This window comes from Solanum tuberosum, unplaced genomic scaffold (assembly GCF_000226075.1).
Source record: "Solanum tuberosum cultivar DM 1-3 516 R44 unplaced genomic scaffold, SolTub_3.0 scf00073, whole genome shotgun sequence".
NCBI lineage: Eukaryota > Viridiplantae > Streptophyta > Magnoliopsida > Solanales > Solanaceae > Solanum > Solanum tuberosum.
Window position 1 is genome coordinate 1,052,716 of NW_006239002.1, and position 25,541 is coordinate 1,078,256.

Sequence of the window (25,541 nt, forward strand, 5' to 3'; positions counted from 1 at the left end):
GTCGTTTAGGGGTTTATTTACGACTTTAAGTAGTGTCTGGCCCGCTACAACGACCCTCACCCCGCTACAACGTCCCCGCCAGAGCGACAAAATCCAGCGCCTACGACGCTTAGAAAATACCCTTCACGCTAAGATCGATTTCGGGAGTTCTACTCGCCCGAATTCAATTCTGTAAAGTCGTACAAGTTCCTTAACGACTTATCTAACTACTCATATAATCAAAATCATAAATGAGTTACCCGATTGTTACCAGATTTCCCTACACCTCAATGACTCCAATTTCGTCCAAATCTGGACTAGGTTGGGAAAATCCAAATACTACGAAAAAGTTTTCCGGTCTTAAATTTCCCCCGTTGGCATTTCTATAACAACGGAAACAGGTTGTTACACCTTTTTACTTTGCACTTGCATTAAGAAATGATGTAACTTTACCCTTTCCTTATTTTATTTTTTTGGAACTCAAGTTTTCAATCAATGAATATGAATTATTGATTAATTAATTTAACCATTGAACATGAATCATTTACTTAACTTTTCTAAGTTGGTCAAATGTATGTTTTCAATGCTAATAACTCACAAGGGTAAAAAAGGAACATTATGCTAATTTATGCATTAATTTTATGAAATGACAAGTATTATGGACCAAATATTTATAGAAAGGGATGACATATAAAATGGGACGGAGGGAGTATATAACTTTACAAAAAAATTCCAAGTTCACATGTTGAATTTAGCCTATATAAAGTTGCTCCCGAATGAATGGTTTGATGGTTCACTTGTAATTTCTTTCAAATAAGTATAAATTTGATAGGTACTTAAATGTCTTTACATTTTTCTTCGCACATTAAACTTAAAAGAGCAGGTATAGTATTATTTTTGGGAGGTTAAACATATTAATTTTGAGAGGAAAAAGTGATGTTTAGCTAATCAGTAAAACTGTTTTTAAATGGAAGTAGAAACGTTTTTTTCGTTATTGGGAAGAAGTAAAAAAATTTGCTTCTTAAAAAAAGCAGAAGCAGTGACAAAAAATTAGTTATTTCAAGAACAAAATAATTCTATCATTTATACATATTGACCGATATATTCATTATACTTATTTATTTTTGTTGTGAGTTTTTTGTATGTAATGATTTGATTTTGCGGAATAGTTTTTAGATTTATATTTTTGATATTTTTAAATCACCATAGTAATATTATATTGATATATATATTTTTTAATCATCTATGAATAATATTAATTGAAATTTTGAATATGTATATTTTAATTTAAAAATAATAAAAATTTAATCAAAACTATTATATTAGATATTTAAAATAATTTATCTCTGTAAAATAATTAGATTGAGAGAAAAAAGGCTATTAGTATAATAGGGAAAAATGAAAAAGTATAATAGTATAAAATTCCAAAGTGGTTCCTAGTAAATTGGAAGAAAGGTTAGTGGTGAGCGGTAATGTTTTACAACTATAACTATGTAATAAATACATAGTATATGTTTGCTTAAATGCAAATTTTCCCAATCAGAAATAATTTAACTTAAAAATTATTCTTTTACAATTAATAAAATGAATTACCAGTACACAAATATCTAAGTATTATTATAAATTAAAATTTTCAAAAATCTTTCCTTTTTTGGTTAAAATACCGTGCCAAGTTAAATGAAATTCTATCCGTTCTATATTTTAGTTATTCATCATACAAAAAAAATAATTGTCCACCTTACTAAGTTAAGAAAACATTAATTAAAATTGTCTTATATTATCCTTGCAATTATTTCTTTTTCAAATTATTTATATTAAATTTTAAAATTTCTAAGAATTTTTTTAAAAGGTGAATTTGTAAAACTATTTTTTTTTAATTTCTGATTTCTTAATAGGTTTGAAAAAAAGAAAGTGATATACTCATGTAGTTTTAGAAACTAAAAAACGCGTTTGACGTGGAAATTAAGCTAACCGGAAGGCTCTCTAGAATTATATCACATATAAATAAGACCCTCGCTTCACTCAGACTCCACAACTTCCTTTTCTTCGTCTCTAAACTCAAAATTTGCAGAGATGATCCCGAATGAGAAAACATTCTCTTGGGCACTGCGAGAGAATAACTTCTTTCTCTCCTTCAAACCAATAGTACATTGTAGCAGGCGCCCACTTGTTCTACAACTCCTTCAAACCAAACTTAATCTTGATGAGAGTTTTTTCCCCATCCTGGCAAACGATTCTATGATTTCAATGAAATTCGTTCGAAGATTTTGGTATTCTTGAACTGCAAGACTTTGTAGTATTAGACTTAATTTGAATTTAGACTCAAATGGATTTAAATTGGGGCACTTCAGGTCTCAAGAAGACCAAAAAAATAGAAGGGTTTCTTCAAGTTTCAAGATCAAATCAATAAATTGTGAAGTATTATAGTAAGCGCATGTTGTTTAAATTGTGTTGCTAATTATGATGATATTATTGCTTAGATTACATGCGTCTCAAGTATCACTCATCTTAGATTATAAAACAGTTTGTTGGCATCTCATTTGTACACTTCTCCCATTAATTAGTGGACGCTCTTCTTTCTTTTGCACAGGATTTACTTTGGTCATGACAATATGTAGTTGAATAACTGACGCTAATGTAAGTTATCTTTCAAAGAGACAATGCTCTTCCCTATTGTAATGTATCCTGACTGAGGCAAGGAGAAATAGTAGTTCTGACTGAATGATTATTGGCTTCTATGTGCATCAGTTATGGTTAAAGAAGATAGCTGTGGATTTTGATATGGAAATATATGCATAGACCATAGTAACATCTAGAAGCAAGGATTGTATGAGGGAGGGAAGGACACTCAACATAATGCATCTCAGTTTATTGTTCATGTGATTTCTTTTCCTTAAAATTTCAGTAATTCATTCTCTTTTCTAACTGTCAATCTTTCATCATTGTCATTAGGCGGAGACAGAAAAAGTAGCAGGAGCAAGTAAACTGTTCAAGCTTTATGATTTCTCTCTGCACTCTTTCCTTTTGTTTCAATAGAAGAGTTATGAGGCATTATAGCACCCTATAATAGGCCTAAAGGACAGATGAATTAATAGAGAAAGTTTTACCCATTGAACACCAGAAGGGGACCAGAACGAGTGTCATGTTTTGAGAATCACCTTTAAATACTTAGACATGTCTTACCTTGTAGCTGCTGGTTGTAAATTTTTATTTACCATGTCTGTTATGGCACACGAGAAGCACAACATGAACATTTACTCTTTTCTGTATGACAAATTATAGTTGCATGTTCTATGTGTAAAATCTGATCTCCTAATATGTACCTTGCTGTTTTTCTTTCTAATAGATACATGTCTTGCTGTTTGTTTGATGACAGTCGTGTCTTAATTTGAATCCATAAATAATGCAATTCTTTTTAAGGATAATTAAAAGCATTAATAGGGTGGTATAACCAAAAAACCCAAGGAAAAAGGACTATTTCTGAAGCATCTACAATTAAACCTATGATCGATCAATAGAGGCAATAAACTGTTCAAGCTTTATGATTTCTCTCTGCACTCTTTCCTTTTGTTTCAATAGAAGAGTCTGAGGTAGCACCCTATAATAGGCCTAAAGGACAGATAAAATAATAGAGAAAGTTTTAACCATTGAACACCAGAGGGGACCAGAACGACTGTCATGTTTTGAGAATCACCTTTAAATACTTAGACATGCCTTACCTTGTCACTGGTGGTTGTAAATTTTTATTTACCATGTCTGTTATGGCACACGAGAAGCACAACATGAACATTTACTCTTTTCTGTATGACAAATTATAGTTGCATGTTCTATGTGTAAAATCTGATCTCCTAATATGTACCTTGCTGTTTTTCTTTCTAATAGATACATGTCTTGCTGTTTGTTTGATGACAGTCGTGTCTTCCTTGTGATTTTTGACTTATTTCTGGGTTATTTTCTATAAAGACAAATTAATGATATCTGCCCTAGTTATGGTTGCACCTTTTTTACTTGCATTTGTGCAACAGATGCCTCTTCTGTTTTTGTTGTTTTCCACATCAATTAGATGATTGTCTATCACCCACCTTCACCCCAATCACAGTCATTGTCCTGTTCCATGGAAAATGCAAATTTCCCATGCTTGCTGTTTGATTTCCAGCTATGGTATGGGACATCTTGTTGCTTTGGAATCAGATATTACCCTGAACTTCTTGCTTAATGCAGATTTTGGTGCAACACATCAGAACACTTCTTCCAGGATTGAAATAATGCATTAGTGCTGCACTTGTGACTTCTGCAAAGGAGCATGCTAGCTATGGGGAGATCATGGAGTCAAAGGTAACTTCTTTTGTCTTCCTGACGCTTTACTAGACACTGTCCTGAAGTTCTCGGGAGTTTGTTGTCATATTACTACCAATTGTTGAGTCCTGGAGGATTTCTTTCTGCTAGGTGTACTGTAATTTGTTCAATTAGTGTTCCCGAACTTTTTATTGACATCGTTGTCCTAATCCCCTGAATCTAGGCTGGTATGGGTGCTCTCCTTCTGAACATTCTTTTCAAGTACAGTGAAGGTAATGTGGCCTATACCTTGCAATATTTGATAGTAGTCCTCTACTAGTTTCTATCTCCTATATCTAATGTTGCTGTCCAGCATAAAATATCATATTAGTTGACCATTTACACTTCTAACCTTTTCACTGGTGTCTGTCTTTTTTATTTTGTTTTTTTCTTTTGGTTGAGAGCAGCATTCTCTTCAATGATAGAATGAAACAAAGAAGAAATGTCAACTTCTGAGCATTCTGGTGGAGAAAGTTCATTACATTTTTCAGGACATATTTGTGAAGTGTTTGGAGTTCCGCTTTCTTTCATATTTACTAATGTTTGAATTGCCTACATTATTCTTTTCTTGCTTGGAGAATTGAATTCATCTATAGACTTTCTAATGTTTGCACATAAACGACGTTGATTCCATTTTTGTCAATAGGTAGCTAGGATGTATGCTTTTGTTGGTATGGCCAACTCTGAATGGGCTTAAAATTCTTTTGCTGGGCATTAAATTTTTTATTGGTGTAGTCTTCATAAATTGTTGCTAAGGGCTGTGCACATATACAATCCATAAATAATATTTCCCACATAAGTTGGTTTTCATCCAGGAACATAGTCGCATAATTGAAATCCTCCATTTTGAATAGTCGTTTATCGACTAGCTCCTTCTGTCAATGAACCACAAGTATTTACAATATGGTATCCTCATATACAAGCGTTCTAAATCTTCAAGGCTGTAAAAAGATGTGAATGACAAACACAAGAGGTTTTCAGTAACTTTGCATATTAGTATGTTTATGAGTACAATTGGAATGCTTATCCTAGGTTCAGTTGCTTCTCAAATTTCATGAGATTTCTCTTTCTCTTGCAGGAAGTTTATCCTTGTGAAAATTTAACTGATGATGACATCCAAACTGCCATTCAAAATGTAATGGGTCCCAAATCCGCTTTATTTGTGCCAGAAGTAACTCCAAAGGATTAACCTGTTCCTTCCGTGTGCTTTTCAGCCAATAGTTCAGAACTTCATTGAATACTTCCTGTAGGTTTTATGACATTTTTTTGGTTGCATCTTAATTATTGTGTAAATATGCAGGTCCCATTCGAAGTTCTCATCCAAAGGTAAATAGCACGTTTAATGGAACCGGATTTTCAGTGTGCAAGATTTATATGTGTTGAGCTGGTTAAAGTAGGCCATTGTTGACTACCTTTTTATCCCGGTAATGCATTCTTATAATTGATGTTCTAACTTGAATGATTCCTTCATAGATGAGCCATCGTTGTATGGTCAATGAGTTGCAACAGTTCCCAATTTTAATAAAGCGCATGGATGAGGTTATAGGAGAGTTTTTGTGTGAAGGACTGGGGCAGCCTTCAGAAGTAATGATTGGACACATTACTGAGATGGAGGCATGTCAATATATTGGGTGTTTTATTTGGTTTTGCTAATACCTAAATACAACACACATTTGCATCTATGATCAAGTTTATTGAATTGATCGTAAGTGTGAACTGTTTCTGAAATATTTAGCTAGAATCTGTTCTTGCCAGAAAAGTTTGTGTTATACTTTAGCAAATCACTAAAATTCTAATGAATCTTTTGCTGTTAATATTTTTATATTGTTCAACTTAATTATTCTTTCTGTTGCAGATGGATTACATAAATACTTCACATCCAAATTTTATAATTTTATCAGTGGGAATAAAGCTCACGAGATGGCTTCACAGCAGGTAAAGTCATCTAGGATTGCTGCACAATATCTGTGGCAGAAAATAAATGCTTCATTTACTGTTTCACAAACTTTTGCAAATGGTCTTGCAAATTCTATCATACTGATCTTAATTTTTTATTTGTATATTGCCTTAGGATGGAGTAGATCTAGAAAAAGTGCCAGCCTCAGAAAGAAGTCTAAAATCACGTGCTATCCTTGCTAGATCAGTTGGTGGTTTTGTCCCTGATCAGGTAGGCCCTTTCTGCTTCATCATCTCCATGTTTGGTTTCTCCATCGTCTCCCTGATTGACATCGCACAGCTTTCAAATATCAAGTATAAGAAACTTAAATTATTTGTATTGACTAGTGTTCTTGACTGAGAACAGGTTGTTCAGCTTGCTCCAGAGGTCGAGAAAACTACAGTGTCATGTGTGTTTCTATCTGGTGATACATGATGTTGTTCATTTATGCCACATGTTTGTTACATGAACATACATGAGTTATTAGTTATTTTGACAAAGTTAAATATTTTATTGACAAGATAGGACTGAATATTGTATATAAGGAATGCAAATGCTGCTTTATGAAAAAGTCCTTACTCATGTAACTTATGGTACTCTTTAGTTCAACAAGCACCATGAACTTTTCTGTTGCTGCTTAGTATCATTCATTTCATTTTCTTGGACTCTTTATAATCTTTAGAAAATATTTTTTGCTGGGTCTTATTGCCAAAGTCATTGATGACATATTTACATTGTTCTGATATTTGTACCAGGCGCCCACTTGTTCAAACCAAACTTAATCTTGATGAGGAATGGGGAGAGTTGATAAACGATTCTTTCAATGAAATTCGTTCGGAGATTTAGGTATTCTTGAATTGCAAGACTTTGTATTAGACTTAATTTTAGTTTAAACTCAATGGATTTAAACTGGTGCACTGTAAGTCTCAAGATCAAATCAAGAAATGACCAAATAAAATAAGAGGGTTTCTTCAAGTTTCAAGATCAAATCAATAAATTGTGAAGTATTAGTAAGCGCATGTTGTTTAAATTGTGTTGCTATGATATTATTGCTTAGATTACATGCGTCCCAAGTATCACTCATCTTAGATTGTAAAACAGTTTGTTGTCATCTCGTTTGTACACTTCTCCCATTAATTAGTGGATGCTCCTCTTTCTTTTGCATAGGATTTACTTTGGTCATGACAATATGTAGTTGAAAAACTGACGCTAATGTAAGTTATCTTTCAAAGAGACAATGCTCTTCCCTATTGTAATGTATCCTGGCTGAGGCACGGAGAAATAGTAGTTCTGACTGAATGATTATTGGCTTCTATGTGCATCAGTTATGGTTAAAGAAGATAGCCATGGATTTTGATTAGGAAATATATGCATAGACCATAGTAACATCTAGAAGCAAGGATTGTATGAGGGAAGGACACTCAACATAATGCATCTCAGTTTATTGTTCATGTGATTTCTTTTCCTTAAAATTTCAGTAATTCATTCTCTTTTCTGACTGTCAATCTTTCATCATTGTCATTAGGCGGAGACAGAAAAAGAAGCAGGAGCAAATAAATGCGGATATCAACCTTCTGATATCGAATCTCAGAACAGAACAATGATAATGTCGTATGTTAAGCTCCCAAGCTGCTTAATATTGGCTGTAACACCGGCTAATTCAGACTTAGCCAACTAAGATGCTCTTCAGATTGCTGACCCTGTCGGTATGTTGCAACAATATATTCTATGCTAGGGAATTTAGGTGCTTTCTTATATGAGATATTCTTCTTGCAGGTTATCGAACCATTGGAGTCATCACAAAGGTCAGCATGAAAGGAAATGAATTTCATCCTTGTGTTTATCATATATTTCTCTGATAATTCTTTAAATCGGTTGGATTTGCATTGTTTCAGCAGATGGATTCGACTTGGTTATGTTGGTACTGTGAATTGTAATCAGGAGGTAATACATCTAGCTACCCTTTTGGTGGAGAATATAGTTTATCTTATGAGCTTTTGTTTTTGCTTTATTTTTTCTCATCTGAGCTTTCATATGTATGTTTTGGAGTTGCATATGAGTTTACCATATCTCTTTTAAAACCTTTTATTCTTATTAGACATATTCTGATTGGTGTAGAACCAAAAATGAAAATTGTCCACTTTCTTCATGGATATCTAGTCTTTATGGTCTCGGAGAGGCACCTCTACCAAGTTTTCTTTTCGTGGAGTGGCTTTGTTTATCTAATTGCATGTTTTTGACATTCTTACTAAATCTGATACCCTTGGAGTTATGTGGTTTTGACCATTTTCCTGGTCATCTTTGCACAACAAAAGCTTAAACTTTAGGACAAGAGTCCTGTAACCCTGGCAATACTTACCTTTTAAATACACTGGTGTAGATTGCATATTTACCTTCATGTCTGAACATGGGATACATTTCAGGTCTTATTTTCTTTTTCAGTCTCTTGGTTGTTAATTTGTATTGAACTTCTAGCTTTCATATTGTTGTGCGATTTTCTTTTTTGAACACAAAGTAATCTTTATTGAATACCACAAGCCAGTGTCTTAATTTGAATCCATAAATAATGCAATTCTTTTTAAGGATAATTAAAAGCATTAATAGGGTGGTATAACCAAAAAACCCAAGGAAAAAGGACTATTTCTGAAGCATCTACAATTAAACCTATGATCGATCAATAGAGGCAATAAACTGTTCAAGCTTTATGATTTCTCTCTGCACTCTTTCCTTTTGTTTCAATAGAAGAGTCTGAGGTAGCACCCTATAATAGGCCTAAAGGACAGATAAAATAATAGAGAAAGTTTTAACCATTGAACACCAGAGGGGACCAGAACGACTGTCATGTTTTGAGAATCACCTTTAAATACTTAGACATGCCTTACCTTGTCACTGGTGGTTGTAAATTTTTATTTACCATGTCTGTTATGGCACACGAGAAGCACAACATGAACATTTACTCTTTTCTGTATGACAAATTATAGTTGCATGTTCTATGTGTAAAATCTGATCTCCTAATATGTACCTTGCTGTTTTTCTTTCTAATAGATACATGTCTTGCTGTTTGTTTGATGACAGTCGTGTCTTCCTTGTGATTTTTGACTTATTTCTGGGGTTATATTCTATATAGACAAAGACAAGTTAATGATATCTTCCCTAGTTATGGTTGCACCTTTTTTACTTGCATTTGTGCAACAGATGCCTCTTCTGTTTTTGTTGTTTTCCACATCAATTAGATGATTGTCTATCACCCACCTTCACCCCAATCACAGTCATTGTCCTGTTCCATGGAAAATGCAAATTTCCCATGCTTGCTGTTTGATTTCCAGCTGTGGTTATGGGACATCTTGTTGCTTTGGAATCAGATATTACCTTGAACTTCTTGTTTAATGCAGAATTTGGTGCAACACATCAGAACACTTCTTCCAGGATTGAAATCATGCATTAGTGCTGCACTTGTGACTGCTGCAAAGGAGCATGCTAGCTATGGGGAGATCATGGAGTCAAAGGTAACTTCTTTTGTCTTCCCGACGCTTTACTAGACACTGTCCTGAAGTTCTCGGGAGTTCTTTGTCACATTACTACCAATTGTTGAGTCCTGGAGGATTTCTTTCTGCTAGGTGTACTGTAGTTTGTTCAGTTAGTGTTCCTGAACTTTTTATTGACATCGTTGTGCTAATCCTCTGAATCTAGGCTGGTATGGGTGCTCTCCTGCTGAACATTCTTTTCAAGTACAGTGAAAGAAAAATGAGCTAAAAGTGCCTTAAAGGTTTCCAATTAAAAAAATAGGACAAGTGGGTCCCCTTTACTTTTTCTCTACTCTTTTATTTTTAATATTAATAAAAGGACTAAACTAATAACATCTTTCCCCTTCACTTTTTCTCTACTTTTTTATTTTTAATATTAATAAAAGGACTAAACTAATAACATCTTTCGTTGTTGTCTGGACAACTGCTAAAGTTGTTGGACGACTAAAGAAGTTGTCCCCACAACTATGACAGTTGTTGGACTAAAGTGTGGAAGTTAAAAGTTTGGGACTATTGAGAAATCATCTTTTAACCTAATTAATACTATTTGTCACTTCTACCTAATTTTTAAGACTTGAAGGACTCCTACCTAATTGACTAACTAGTTTGTCCCATACTCCCATTTAATAGACCTTCTCGTTAGTGAAGGTAATGTGGCCTAAACCTTGCAATGTTTGATAGTAGTCCTCTACTAGTTTCTATCTCCTAAATCTGATGTTGCTGTCCAGCATAAAATATCATATTAGTTGACCATTTACACTTCTAACCTTTTTACTGGTGTCTGTCTTTTTTCTTTTGGTTGAGAGCAGCATTCTCTTCAATGATTAGAAGGAAACAAAGAAGAAATGTCAACTTCTGAGGTTTCTGGTGGAGAAAGAGTTCAGTACATTTTTCAGGACATATTTGTGAAGAGTTTGGAGGTCCACTTTCTTTCATATTTACTAATGTTTGAAATGCCTACATTATTCTTTTCTTGCTTGGAGAATCGAAATTCATCTATAGACTTGCTAATGTTTGCACATAAACGATGTTGATTCCATTTTTGTCAATAGGTAGCTACAATGTATGCTTTTGTTGGAATGGCCAACTCTGAATGGGCTTAAAATGCTTTTGTTGGGCATTAAATTTTTTGTTGGTGGTGGTCTTCATAAATTGTTGCTAAGGGCTGTGCACATATACAATCTATAAATAAATATTGCCCACGTAAGTTGGTTTTCATCCAGGAACATAGTCGCATAATTGAAATCCTCCATTTTGAATAGTCTTTTATCGACTAGCTCCTTCTGTCAATAAACCACAAGTATTTACAATAGGGTTCCCTCCTATACAAGCGTTCTAAATTTTCAAGGCTGTAAAATGATGTGAATGACAAACACAAGAACTTTTCATTAACTTTTCATATTAGTATGTTGATGCGTACAATTGGAATGTTTGTCCTAGGTTCAGTTGCTTATCAAATTTCATCAGATTTCTCTTTCTCCTGTAGAGGAAGTTAATCCTTGTGAAGATTTAACCGATGATGACCTCAAAAAGCCACACGTCCCAAATCCGCTTTATTTGTGCCAGAAGTAACTCCAAAGGATTAACCTATTCCCTTGCGTTTGCTTTTGAGCCAATAGTTCAGCACTTAATCAATACTTGTTGTAGTTTTTATGACATTTGGTTGGTTGCATCTTAATTATTGTGTAAATATGCAGGTCCCATTTCAAGTTCACATCTGAAGGCAAATAGCATGTTTCATGAAACCGAGTTTTCAGTGTGCAAGATTTATATATGATGAGCCGGTTAAAGTAGGCCATTGTTGGCTACCTTTTTATTCCGGTAATGCTTTCTTATAATTGTTGTTCTAACTCGAATGATTCCTTCGTAGATGAGCCACCATTGTATGGTCAATGAGTTGCAACGTTCCCAATTTTGAGAAAGTGCATGGATGAGGTTATAGGAATTTTTTTTGCATGAAGGACTGGGATCTTCAGAAATAATGATTAGACACATCATTGAGATGGAGGTATGTCAAAATATTGGGTGTTTTGTTTGGTTTTGGTTATACCTAAATACAACACACATTTGCATCTATGATCAAGTTTATTGGATTGTGGTCGATAAGTGGGAACTATTTTTGAAATATTTAGCTAGAATTTGAATCTGTTCTTGCCAGAAAAGTTGTGAATTGCTTTAGCAAATCACTAAAATTCTTATGAATCTTTTGCTGTTTTTTGTTCAACTTAATTATTTTTTCTTTATCAGATGGATTACATAAATACTTCACGTCCAACGAAAAAAATGATCTCTTCACCAACAGTATGTTTTGAGAAATACCTTCACCTTGAAATACTTAGACATGCCTTACCTTGGCACTGGTGGTTGTGAATTTTTTTTTTTTACACAGTAACCATGTCTGTTATGGCACACGAGAAGCACAACATGAACATTTATACACATGGTTAATAATGTCCTTTATATATACCTTTCTTTGTTGGGTTTACAGTATATGTGAGCAGGGATGTACCAAGCAGCTAACTTTATCTTGAAAAAAGCATCAAAATCTGGACACTCTTTTCTGTGAGACAAATTATAGTTGCATGTTCTATGTGTAAAATCTGATCTCCTTATACGTACCTTGCTGTTTTTCTTTCTAAAAAATACATGTCTTGCTGTTTGTTAATCCTCTTACTAAGAATAACAATGAAAATTACTATTATTGATGACGATGTTGAGAAACCCTGAGCTAGCATACGTCTACGTGAAACTAAATAGGGTCGTAGATATACTAGATAAGGTAGGAGAGAACTGAGAATACAAGAAACAAAATAAGATCACAAACATACTAGCTAAGGAAGAAGGAGAGAATGAGAATAAGTAGCTTTTTTATAATCTATTTTTGGAAGATCTATAATATAATACATTGCACTAATTTCTAAAAAAATTCTGCAAATAATTGCAACTACTTCAAAAATAAATAAATAAATTATAGTAGTTACTATAAGGTAGCTTATGTTGTAAATTATATTTGTCCTCTCTAATTTTGGGTTTAGTCATATGCTGAATTCCTTAAATTGCAGGGCATTTTTTTGTAACTGGTATTAACATGTTATCACAGTCGCCGTAACTCCGGTTGTAGCTTTTTCCGATATGCTACTGTTAAACCCTACCGGAGAGCCCTCCATAGCTCAACTCGGCAAGTCCAATCCAAAACCCTAGGCTCACCACCTCCTTCCTCCAGCACCCTTTTTGTCGACAGGGCTGTATTCATTCTTAAAGGCTACGACCCAATTTCCTTGGACTCCATTTCTTCCCAATTCACCCCTCAATATGCTTCTTCCGTTCTTTTCCAATGCCGATTCAATAAACCCCTTGTTCTAAGATTCATCAACTGGGCACGCAACCACCAATTCTTCAATCTTCAATGCAAGTGCATTTCATGTAATGGGTCTTTCGAATTAGCTCAAATTTTTAATGATGATATGGTTAAAGTCTTTCGAATTAGCTCAAAATCTTTATGATGATATGGTTAAATCTGGGGTATCACCTAATGTGTATACTTATAATATTATGATCCGAGGGCTTTGTGCAAAAGGGGATCTGCAAAAGGGTTTGGTTGTTTTCAATGAAATGGAAAAAACTGGCTGCTTGCGAAATGTTGTAACCTATAATACCCTAATAGGTGATTATTGTAAGATAGATAAGATTGATGAGGCAGTCGAATTGTTGAAGCTAATGCAAGTGAGGAACTTGGAACCAAGTGTGGTCACATATAATGCTATTATTATTAATGGGTTGTGTCGAGAAGGAAGGATGAAATAGACGAGTGAGATTTTGAAAGAGATGAGGGGAAAGAGATTAATGCCTGATGAAGTAACCTATAACACACTGGTAAATGGCTATTGTAGAGAGGGTAACTTTCACCAAGCACTTGTTTTGCACTCAGAAATGTTAAGGAATGGGCTGTCTCAAGATGTTATGACTTCTTTGATTAATAGCATGTGCAAGACCGGGAATTTGCACCGCACAATGAAATTCTTTGATCAACTGCATGCTAGGGGATTATATCCCAATGATAGAATTTACACAACATTGATTGTTGATTTTCTCAGCAGGGTCTTATGAATGAGGCTTTTGAATGAAATGATTTCAAATGGATTTTCCCCTTCAATTGTAACTTACAATGCGTTAATTAATGGGCATTGTGCAGTGGGCAGGATGGAAGATGCTTTACGCGTGACTCAAGAGATGGAACAGAGAAGGCTGGTCCCAGATGTTGTAAGTTATAGTACAATAATATCTGGGTTCTGTAGAAACTGTGGGTTGGGAAGAGCATTTTGTGTAAAGCAGCAGATGGTTGAAAAAGGGGTTTTACCTGATGTTATTACTTATTCATCCCTAATTCAAGGTCTTTATGAGAAGCAAAGACTGACTGAAGTTTGTGAACTTTTCCAAGAGATGTTGAGAGTAGGACTGCAACCAGATAAGTTTACATATACTACACTTATTGGTGCATACTGTGCAAATGGGGATATTAAAGGTGCTTTTCACCTGCATAACAAAATGATCTATAAGGGTCTCTTTCCTGATGTCGTCACTTACAATGTCCTAATCAATGGGCTTAACAAACAAGCTCGCACTAGGGAAGCAAAGCGGCTTCTGTTCAAGTTGTTGTATGAGCAATCAGTGCCAAATAGTGTTACTTATGCCATGCTAATAGAAAGTTGCAAAGATCTTGAATTGAAGAGTGCGGTAGATCTTATTAAAGGATTCTGCATGAAAGGTTTGTTGAATGAAGCTGACCAAGTTTTTGAGTTGATGCTGCAAAAACACAAGAAGCCGAGTGAAGTAGCTTATAACTTACTTATACACGGTCATTCCAGGAGTGGGAATTTGCATAGAGCCTTGAATCCATTTCAGAGAAATGGCTTATCTTGGATTTTTTCTCATACAGTAAGTATTATTGTGCTCATGAAAGATATTTTAAAAAAAGGGATGAGTGAGGAATTACATCAAGTAATTCAAAGCACACTGGAAACCTGTAAAGTTGCTGATGGTGAGCTAGCAAAAGTTATTGTTGAGGTGAACTACAACGAAGGGAACATGGATGCAGTATTCAATGCACTTACTGAAATGGCCAAGGATGGCCTTCTTCCAAATAGTGGGAAAACCGCATTTTGTCACATGCCGCAATAAAGTACATATCGTCTTAAAATAATCACACCAACTTTTCCCATGCATGAGGTAGAATGCATCAATCAAGCAGGAAACTGGGTTGCAACAAATTGTTTGCCCCTCATTTAGGTTTCTCATGCCATTGTGAATGTGGGAGAGCTAATTTACTCCGATGAGCGACATTCTTTCGAGAGGGTTAAATTCCCACTTTGCTTGAAAATTGTAACTTTCCACATGCTTAGTAGGTCAGATTTTGAACTCCTTTTATCTTTGGACTTAGTACATACCTCAATTTTTGTCAATATCCTGCACGTTAAACTTACATATAGATAGGATTTTTATACTTTCTTTAGGAAGTTTCATTATATTTAGTCTTGGGTTCAGATGTTTGCAAATTTCAATGTATGGACATTAGCTGCATTTTTTTTTTTTGGGGTTTTCCTCTTCTGAAGTGGCATCATCATGCTAAATTGGGATTTCCTCTTCTGAAATGGCATTATCATGCTAAGTGTTAACTCCCAGCATCTATGTCATATATTCCATCGATACATCGCCTTCTCCTGTTGCTGATTTACTGGCCTTGCCAATGTGATGCCTCATGTTCCTATTGCCTATCACTATTACATCTGCTATATTTTAGTGGTAGGTCAGTTCCATATACCAGCAACACATTCACAAAAGGATGAACAGATAATTTTTGAATTCATCTCAGCTATATAAGTAGGGTGCTTACTTGAAAAGGTGAAACAAGACGAAGAGAAGGAAGTGAATTTCATTCGAGAAAGTGTGAAAACTCCAGGTATGATGTCTTTTACTAGTACATTTGGTTCACATAGTAAAACTACATTAGACAATAACATGATTGTAGATGAAAGAGCAATTTAAGTAATTCTTAAGCAAAACAATGCTGTTATAATTCAACTCTTTCTGCCAGTAATTTGATACATGTTTTCCATTGTGAAATCTTCCTTCCATGCAGCCTAAGGAGCTTTTCTGTTCAAGAACATTGTATGTACCATTGATGAAGTCTGTTTATGGATGGGCATGGCTGTTTCGAGAGTAGGATTTGATTTACAGTGTCTTGCCTTCAGATCAGCTATCACTTAGTCTCTGTACTTCTGGACTAACTTTTTCCATTCTAATAACAAATGTAATAATCCAAGTCTAGCAACTAGTCCCAGAACTTTCTGGTTTTGTAACTTTTATCAAAAGAACTTGAAGCTCAGTCTATCAGCCCAGAATTGCCAGTTAGAGGTAGAAAGCGTTTTCCATTTTAATAAAAACTCCAGTTGCATAAAATAGTACTGGCTTAAACATTCCATATTTCTCATACATTGACGTGCAATGTGGTTTTACTATTATGGTATACAAAAATAATCGAGAACATAACGAGATCAGAAAAGACCAAGAGCACTGCCCCAGGTCTTCTCACTTTCTATATTCTGCTAACATATTATGAATCTCAAGAAATATTGGTGCATTTGTGTTAAATAGGCTTCCCACAGGAAGCGACAGGGTGTTTTCATATTTTCCCACAAATGACTGTTTGCAAGTTCATCCAGAAGTTACATTTAATTGATTTGCTTTCTATGGTTCTAACGACACAAGTAGACCAGCTGTTCCTTTGCTACCAGTTGACATCTCATCTTACTAGAGTGCGATGTTGATTGTCAGGAACATCTGTTCCGTGTGCATCATAGCTAGTTTCTGAGTGTTGTTATTCAGTTCAGTGTTTCCTCTAGATTGGGCATGAAGGAAAATTCTCTGTTTTTCATGAATAATCGCTTTGTGCAGATAATACAAGATGGTGAAGCAATATCTCATGCAACAAATGAACATCCAGTAGCACTGCTTGCAGAACACACAAAAAAACTCTTGCAAAGAGATAATACTATTTACATGCCTATCTTATCTCAAAGGCATTGAAATGCTGCTGCTGTTTCTGCATCCATACTTCACAAGCTTTATGGCATCAAATTGGTAAGTAATGATTAATCTATCTCCTGGACTTCTAGTGCAAGGGGAAACAGATGTAAAAATTGGTAAGTAAGAGAAACAGATGTAAAAAAGCATTATTGCAAAGAAATTGAATGCAGTCATTCTTTTGCTGGATCTGCTCTCAGTAGTGTAATCTGAGCGCCTTGGATTTTTCAAATCTAAATCTGATTTCACAATTGCAAGCAATTACTGCATTAAATCGTTGTTATTTGGCAACTCTTTTATTTGCTCACTTTTATATATTCAAATTGTCATCTTGAAACTATTTAACACTCCCTTGCCTTCAGATTCATTGCTTAACAAGCTTTGACCACTAGACTAAAGGCATAAAATAATGAGGATTCACCAAATCCAGCTTTCACCCCACCCCCTAAATCCCCACCCCTTTTTCTTTTGATAGAGAGTCAAATACTTCTCTCATTGGAGTTATAGTGTAAATAGTTGAGAAATTACAGTAATCAAAGTTGCTGAGCTGTCATAAGGGGAAAGTTGTAGTCTACATATATCTTGTGATAGGTCACCTCACTCAGTCATTTTAGATTTTGAGAGCAAAACGAATTAGGTTAGCAGCGGCACATTCAACCTGATTCGAACTGGAATCATTCAGAACCAGATTTTATGGGTAAACAGGGGCCATGTTTCCATTGTAGCGTCAAGCGTAAGTTCTCTTGATCAATATTTTCTCCTGAAGTTTTCCACATAATATCTCATAATTGTGGTATTATAACTCTTTTTAGATATTTGAACTATTATTAGCCGAATCCCTCCACCTGTATCAATACTTCGATCCGTATCCCTGAATCTTAAAATTTAGAGCATGAAGGATCCAAACTACTGACACATAGACAACAACATAGCAAGTATAATCCCACGAGTGGGGTATAGGGAGAGTAGGATATACACAAACCTTACCCTACCTTTGTGGGGGTAGAAAGTCAGTTTTTGATAGACCATCGGCTTTAAAGAGGAGTATTTGAAGAAGGGTTGCAAGAAAATGACAACCAAATGACAAGATACGAAGTAAATAAACCATCAAATGGTGGGTGGTCCGCCAGTGGGTGGGTGGGGGATTATCTACCGTTGAGCACTAGAGAAAGGGATAGTCCCTGTTGAATATTATACAGTTAATCACTGTCGGCTTAGATGGTAACTTTCCTCCTTAAAATATCATGCAAATAAATGCAGTCTGCCAGGAGGCTAACTGTTCTGCATGGTACCTTGAAGTATCAAGCAAATCCTTTTCAATCTTTCCACCATAAAGCTCAAAGTTCAACTACTTTGTATGGTTCCTTAACACGGTGATGAAAATTTGAGTACAAAAACAGTTGACACATTTGAAAAGTCTATGCAGTTCACAGAGATATTTCCTTTTGTTTTGGCGAAGAAATACTCTAGTTCCGTGGTGCTTCTGTTCTCGTGAAATGCATGCTATACCTTTTTACAAGAAATCTTAATTGTCAGTGATCACTGTGCTTTAGTTTCTGAGATAAGTTTTTGCCTGTAAGAATGTTTTCTTAATTTTTCCCAGTTTAAACACTAATTAATTGTGAACTCAAACAGAAACCATTCTTTGGAGAAATGGGCCACCTGAAAAACCAGTGCTCTGCAATGCATGTGGATCAAGATGGCGGGTTAGGAGGACACTAGATGGCTATATTCCCAGACATGGAAACATAGAAAAAGAGAGCTATCAGCGACCTTCTGACATGAAGCCGGCTCGTGACGAAAAAAAGCTAGAAGTTGGAGTAGAGGTTTCTGGACAGGATGGCTCTTCAGCTTGTCTTGAAGAAGTGAATAACATATCAAGCCTAGGTTCAGCAGGGTCATCCTCAGACAACTGCATGCAGATGGAAGAAACAAATGGTAAAATAATTTCACTCATATATAGAGCACTTGACTTGTCGCAGCAAATATGATGCATGTTCTGAATCAAATCCTTTCTTAAGCACAAGGGTCATAAAAAATGGAGAACTAATGTCTTCCTATTTCTTTCCTCTGCTTGCATGGTAGTAAGCCCAAAACTCTTAATCTCAAAGAAAATTATGAGATAGATGAAATTAGACAGCCAAATCATTGTAGATGCACCTTCCCCAAAAGTAATCCTGCAGTGCTTAGTCTTCTGATTCAAAAGAAAAGGAAGAAACAGTTCACCCAATATTATTGTTGCTTCCAATTAAGAACTTCTCTTATTCTATTGATTAAAAATGGATAAATTTGCTCACCCCCCACCCCCACACCCACAAAAAAGTGCTCCAAGACAACTTGATAAGTATGTATCAAGATTCACGACACTCGGATTTATTTTTATGCAGGACATCCTTATTGTTTCCCGATTATTGCGATGTGATTGTCAAATCACATACAGGGTTTTACCAAAACAAACCGCAGGGAATCAATCACTATATTAATACTCTATAGTCAAAATATTGGGTTTCTTTCTTGTTCATAGATCATTAATTATAGTGTTTCCCCTAAACTTCAAAAACTTACTTTCCTTTACACAATGAACTGACATCGACAAATTACAGGTAATTTGGATTTTCAATAGAGCTATGAACCGATCAGTCCAACTATACATTAACCATACAAATAATAAAAGCTTTACCCCAAAGTAAAAAGATCCATTATATTAATACCTTATTGTTTTATGTGCACTAACATTCACCTTTTGTTTGGAGAAGCATACAAAGATCCTCTCTGGAATCCTGACAGTGTCCCCAGAAGAAAGAGATCAGAGCGTAGAAAACGCATTTTGTCACCTGTTGAAAGACTCCAGAGGCAACTTCATAACATTCTACAGGAGCCAGACTTTGAAAATATCTCTGCCAACGATGAAAATATTCTAATTTATGCAAGCAACAAATACATTCCTCCCAATGAGATTGGTCTTGGAGCTATGCTGCTTGTATCACCACCTACTGCTACAGAACACTTGGCATCTCAATCTCCAATGGCAGAAGATAATGATGCCTCTTGCTCAGTGAATGTTCCTGTAGGAAATTCCAATTCCAATTTGTAAGTGAATTTTGAGATGCATGCACAAGGTTCAAGCTGGTATGTGAGCCAACTCTTACTATCTAGCTAGTACAATGTTTGTTAAAACAATTTGAGTTGTTCAACTTCACTAGATGTCCGCAACGGCAACGCTCAACAACTTGTGTGTTTTGAGACCATATAGTTTGCCAATAGTGTCTTCATTTTGGAGATTTATAATTCTGTTGTTTTATTGTATGGGATTTCAATGAATTAGATATGTCTATTCTGCTTTTTGGGTGCATTTGATATGTCAATTCCGATGCCGGTCATAGTGTGCTTGCCTACAAGTTTGTTAGTGTAAATAAATAAATTTTGGGTCTAAATCAACCCTACGGGCTAGCTTATGAGGGTAGGATTGCTCAAGTCTATATAAGGAATTCATAATTCCCTCATGCACTTATGTGGGACTTAACACCCCGCCTCACGCCCAAGACCGGACATCTAGTATGTGGATCATTTAATATTGGGCCCAACATCGGATGAGTTTGACTCTGATACCATGCAAAGAAATCAATTTTGGGCCTAACTCTACCCCAAAAGTTAGCTTATGAGAGGAGGATTGCCCAAGTCTATATAAGGAGTCCATAATTTCTTCATCCCATGATGTGGGACTTAAAGAGTCCAATATCCATTATTTACCGTTTGTTTGCATGGGACTCCACATTACATGGATACTACATCAATGGTGTGTCGTTAAATTGTTCTCTAAAATGCTTCTGCGATTGCATCTTCCATATTCAGAGATGGGAGTTTGATTATTAAAGAAATAGGTATATCAACTTTAGATAAGGTATGTTCAGCCACAATAAGTTTGAGAACTAAGTCAACCAAAAAGTCTCTTCGATCTCCTTTTAAGTTATAACGATAAGTCGATAATATTTACACTAAAGAGAAGCTAGAGAGCCATTAATACATAATCTAGGAGTAATTAAGAGTCAGAATAATTTAGTATTAAGTTTCATAAATTCCCCCAAGTAGCAACATAAATCTAGAGGGTAGCGAGGGGTTCACCTGAACCCCCTTAACAAAAAATTACACGGTATTTTGAACCTCTTGAACATGAGATTGGAGGTGGACTAAGTGGTTTAGGGGGTTCAAAATTCACCTTGAGGTTTCAGTTAAAAACTCAAGCACCACATTTTTATTTTTCGAACCCCTTAGTGAAAATCCTTGATCTGCCACTTTACCCAATATAACTCTTCAAAAGCTTTATATTACTTGATTGACTTTTAAGTAATACGAAGTAGTTTAATAAAAGCAACAAGCATTGTAGAAACCAGAAAAATGTATTCACTACCATAAAACTTCTTAGAAGGTCAGGAAATACAAAAACAGTAGAAAGGAGCGAATAGAGTAAAATTCATTACTACTTAGAAAAGGAAAATAGGACATGGGAAGAAATGAGAACATTAAAATCTCCGTCATTCTTTTACACAGTGGCAGAGCGGTGTAAATGATAATAGCTGAAAAAGGAAACCATAGGAGTGATTCATGGGACTGGATAAGCATCTTAGGCTCTGGAGGGTCATACAACTGAAAAAGGCTACTTTTGGGTTTGTTAAAGAATAGATTTCGGGCCTAACTCAACCCCAAAGCCCAACTCATAGTGTGAGGATTGTCCAAGTCCATATAAGGAGACCAATTACCCATCCCATATGTGGAACTCTTAAAAGGGCCGTACCTTCATATTCTTAGTTTTGTTTGAAACGTAGAATGCTTAATCTACAAAGTTAATTATTTTGCCAAAAAAGGAAGTAGTATTGGTGGGAGATATAATTTTATGCCAAAATATTCTATAGACAAAATAGGGAATCAATCACTATATAATACTCTTATAGACAAAGTATTGGGTTTCTTTCTTGCTCATTGATCATTAATTATAGTGTCTCCCCTAAGCTTCAAAAACTTACTTTCCTTTACACAATGAATTGGCATCGACAAATTACAGGTAATTTGGATTTTCGATAAAGGTATGAACTGATCAGTTCAACTACACTTTAACCATACAAATAATAAAGGTTTTACCACAAAGTAAAAAGATCTATTGCATTAATACCTTATTGTTTTATGTACACTAACATTCACCTTTTGTTAGGAGAAGCAGTCAAAGATCCTCTCTGGAATCCTGAGAGTGTCCCAAGAAGAAAGAGATCAGAGCGTAGAAAACACATTTTGTCACCTGTTGAAAGACTCTAGAGGCAACTTCATACTAATCTACAGGAGCCAGACTTTGAAAATCTCTGTCGATGATGAAAATATTCTAATTTATGCAAGGAACAAATACATTCCTCCTAATGAGATTGTTCTTGGAGCTATGCTGCTCGTATCACCACCTACTACTACAGAACACTCTATGTCTCTATCTCCAATGGCAGTTGCTGGAAGTAAGTTTTGAGAAGCATGCATAAGGTTCAAGCTGGTAACTCTTTTATCTAGCTAGTGCAATGTTCGTTAAAACAATTTGAGTTGTTCCAACTTTACATGATGTCCTTAATGGCAACGGCAACACCTTGTATGTTTTGAGACCATCTAGTTTGCTAATTCTGCATTTATTTTGGAGATTTATATTTCTTCTGTTATATTGGATGGGATTTCAATGAATTAGATACATCTATTCTACTTTATGGGTGCATTTAATATGTCGATGTTTGTCATTGTGTGCTTGCCTACAAGTTTGTTAGTGTAAAGTAATGAATTTGGGCCCAACTCAACCCACTAAGCTAGCTTATGAGGGTAGAATTACTCAAGTCCGTATGAGGAGTCCATAGTTCCCTCATCGCATTGACATGGGACTTAACACCCAGCCTCACGCCCAAGACCGAACATCTAGTATGTGGACTATTTAATATGGGGGCCCAATATCGGTAAATCATATATTGGGATGAGTTTGATTCTGATACCATGTAAAGAAATGAATTTTGGGCCTAACTCTACCTTAAACTTTAGCTTATAAGGGGAGGATTACTCAAATCCATATAAGGAATCCATAATTCCCTCATCCCACAATGTGGGACTTAAGAAGCCCAATATCCATTATTTATGGTTAGTTTGTGCGGACTCCACATTAAATGGATACTACATCAGGGGTGTGTCATTAAATAGTTCTCTAAAATGCTTCTGCTATTGCATCTTCCATATTCGGAGATGAGAATCTATTATTGAAGAAGTAGGTCTATCAGCTTTAGGATAAGGTATACTCAACCGCAAAAAGTTTGAAAACTAAGTCAACCAAAAAGTTTCTTCGATCATCTTTTAAGTTATAATGACAAGTCGATAATTTTTACACTAAAGAGAAGCTAGAGAGCCATTAATACATAATCCAGAGAAATTAAGACTTAGAATAATTTAGTATTGAGTTTCATAAATGCCCCCAAGTTGCAACATAAATCTAGAGGGTAGCGAGGGGGGTCACCCGAACCCGAGCCCCTCGGTCAAAAATTACACGGTATATATTAGGTATTTTTAAAATTTTGTATGTATATATATTGATTTTGAACCTCTTGAAATTATGGTTAAATAAAACGGAAGAATATAAAGAAATGCACAACTGAAATTCTAGATGGTCTCAAAACACACAAGTTATTGTGCGTTGCCGTTGGGGACATCCGGTAAAGTTGGAACAACCCAAATTGTTTTTTTACCAACATTGCCCTAGCTAAATAATAAGAGTTGGTTTCCCATACCAACTTGAATGTTATGCATGCATCTCAAAATTCACTTACATATTGGAATTTTCTATAGGAACATTCACTGAGCGAGAGGCATTTTCTTCACAGATGTACTGCTGATAGTCTTGAGCATTATATAATGCTAGTTATCGTATCTACTTGTGCTGATGGAGCATCAGATACTTATTGCAGAAAGTTAAATTTGTTCAAGGTTAGGGAGCTCTTCCTGGGCTTCTTTCTTTCTTTTTATATTGCGGTAACTTAGGTTGATGATTTTGCAAAATTTATATGGGGCAGTTCTAAGGGAAATATTTTTTAGTCAGTAAATTAAGCTTATTGGATTTATAGTTTTCTGACTTAGGCATTCTAAATGCTCAGAACATTTTTATTGGTCTGTGGCGGGATGGTTTTTCTGATAAAGTTTGTCATGTATCATGCTCAATATTTTTCGTAATGAATTTGGGAACTTTCTAAGCCTTTTCTTGTTTTAATTATAGAATGAAACTGGGTATGTTGTTGTATTGAAACTGCGTCTGGGATGTTGGTACTACCATGGGTCACAACTTGCAAAATTGGGTTTACCGGGTTATTCAGCAAGTGGTAATAACTTAGGGAGTTGCTAAATCTATTGATTGTAGTTCTTTAAATAATTATATCATATATTGGCTTTGCCTTAGTCATTAACTCATTATACATCCTTTTTCTCAATAGATTTTTGTCATATTTTTCTTCCAATCTTTGCTTCGGAAACATTTCTTTTGAGCCGAGGGTCTATTGGAAACAACCTTTGTACCCACAAAGGTAGGGGTAAGGTATTACACTGGGTCGGTTGTCGATACATATTTGTGGGATGGTTAAGGACATGGATACTTTAATCAGATTGTCACATGTTAAAGACTTGGAACACTAACCATGAGCATACGTCATTTTTCATTTGCTTCATGCATGATGAAGATGACGATACTTGAAGTCTTGGTCATAATGTAAAATGGGTATCCTTCAAATTTCTGTGGTCATTGGTCATGAAGTTTCTTATATAAGCTGGTGAGTATTGCTTCTGGAGTATATGATGTACCTAATGTTGGTGCTCAGTGTCAAGCTTGTGAAGCTGAGCATTTTAGTACAAGCTAAGATCAGACACATCAGTTGCATTTTCACAGTGGTGTGGCAAGGCTGTACCTGGTTGCTTCATAGAGTGCAAAATAGGTATCCACAGTATCTGAAGTTTTCAGTTGAATCTGAGAGTTTAATTGCCTGAAATAAGAACTAACGCTATTATGTAGATGATCTTTCCTTGCTTATCCAGCTGGACGTGATTATCTTATTAAACAACTGCGCCGTCTTCTGTTGTTCAGGAAGCTCTGAAGCTACTTGGATGGGACATATGTCCTTCAAGATCATGTTCACGATCACTACCTGTTCTTTGGAAAATCTAGTTGGGGTTAATTATTGGCTTTAACGAAGCTCTATTTTATTACTAGGCTTCTACTTCCAGGACAACTCAACTGACGAAGTTGGCCGTTAAACTCTGTTTTATATTGAACCGATAGTTTTCCCTATACAAAAACCCTCTTCCAAGGAAAAAGAAAAGCTGAATAAATATTTCACTTGTATGGTGCGAAGTGGAGATCAGTTTTATGATCCATTACAAATGTTGTTTTGGTTATATAGTGTTTTTGCCCAGGAGATGCTAATATATAAGTCATGAGATCTTTGTAGGATCATTCTATTGTCGTGTGAGATCATTTCCTTGGAAATTTAGAAAAATATTGCAATATGCAATGAAAGAGACTTTACAATTGGCAATGGTTGATCGTTTAATTTTTGTAAGCAAGATTTTGTAATCGAGTTTCACCTGAGAAATCCACCATTTCTTTAGATTGCATTGGCCTTTGATTTTGTTTGCAT

At 35.3% G+C, this 25,541-nt stretch overlaps 1 pseudogene; it reads left to right on the forward strand.

The window, feature by feature from the left end:
* Window positions 1–2,020: 2,020 nt before the first annotated feature.
* LOC102590989 (pentatricopeptide repeat-containing protein At5g39710-like) lies at window positions 2,021–25,364 on the forward strand (annotated as a pseudogene).
* Window positions 25,365–25,541: the final 177 nt, after the last annotated feature.